Genomic DNA, 1,570 nt, shown 5'->3' with positions numbered 1-1,570 from the left:
TGTCTGGACACTGAGCAAAACATTTGCCACTTTAAGATTCATCCAGATACTGATCAAAAACTGTACTTACATATCTTAGCCTAAGGTGTGTATGTTTAACAACTGCATGTGTTTCTGTAGAAATAAATGATGACAATGTAGCCTTACCTACCAAGAATCATTCTAATTTCTGTATTTGTAATTTTGTTAAAATAATAGGGTGTGATTTTTCATATGTGGCACCAGTTACATCCCACCAGTTAATAAGATCTAACTACACAATGTACCATAAATTATCCCCTACACCCATTGGAATGAACCTTACATTAATAAGATAGCTAATGAACCACCAAGACTTGGCAAAAATCCTGTAAGGAATTCAAGAAAATGGGCAAAAGACTCTAGTTACTGTCTATCATGATATAAAAGAAATAAGTAAAGTATTACAAAAAGCAAACCAAGACACAAATCACCACTGGTGGGATGCACTTTTAGGATAGTCACCAACTGCAACTAAGATTTTGAGCACACTTTGCCACCCTATCATTGTCATACTGACATTAGTAAGTGTAAGTTTGGTGCTGTCTATTACACTGCTTGTTTAGAACTGAAAGATGTTAAAATGAATGGCAGTACTGACTTCCCTAGCAGCAGCATATGGTAATGTAATGAGGGATACATACCGAAGAGAGCATGCTGTGGAAGTAGACTGAAAAAAAAAAGCATTAGTATTGCTAAGTAAAAAAATTTACTGATTTTCTAGAAAAGGGGGGACTGAAACAGAAAAATTAAGGATTAGAAAATAAACATAAAGAAATGCTTGACTAAAAATGGGGGGGTTTGACAAAAACCATACCCTGACACCCTGATCCACAAGAACAAGAAAAAGGTCAGACTGCAAGGTAAGATAAGGAGCTAGAATACACAGACAAGATGAAAAGATGAAAGTACCACGGGATAAAGGAGATTCCTCGGACCTTAAGCCAGAAGGAATTGATTTAAAGTCCCAAAAAGTGATCAAAAGACTGAAAGGGGCATAAAGCTAATTGTAATATAAAGTGAGGACAGGCAGAGTTAAGAAATGAGTATGTATTAGGCATATCGTGTGACCTTAGTTTGTAAACGACAAAAAGAGAAAAACAAATCTCAGAAGTGTGCATGCTTTTTGGAAGAAATATCCCCATGCACCTCAGCGCTGAATAAAATTCATACCTACTCTTATAACTACTCTGCGAGTTAGAGAGTTCTTTTTCTATCCACATATCACTCCAGAGAATCCTGTGTGGGGAGCAGCCTGCGAGCAGGGTTTATATGTCAGGGGAGGGGATTCAGAGCCCTTTTCTCCCCTGTGGCCTGAGGCTCTGGCCCTTGCCCTTTCCAAGGTCCCTGCAGCTGCCTGCCAAGGGGCCTTTTTCACTCGGATAAGAATCCTGCTGCAAGGCTGTCTTCAACCTGCCTTTGCTGTCAATATGCCTGAGGAATGCTCATCGCTTGCAGTCTGAGGTGCTGTGTGTGTGGAGGTGAAACTACAGAAGGAGAGAGCAGCTCTGCTGGGGGTGAAGCTGTCTTTTTCTTGGTGTGTTTTTTTTTT

The sequence above is a fragment of the Parus major genome, unplaced genomic scaffold (genome assembly GCF_001522545.3).
Source record: "Parus major isolate Abel unplaced genomic scaffold, Parus_major1.1 Scaffold365, whole genome shotgun sequence".
NCBI classification, from domain to species: Eukaryota; Metazoa; Chordata; class Aves; order Passeriformes; family Paridae; genus Parus; species Parus major.
The sequence above is the reverse complement of the archived record's forward strand: the minus strand, read 5'-3'. Positions refer to the sequence as shown.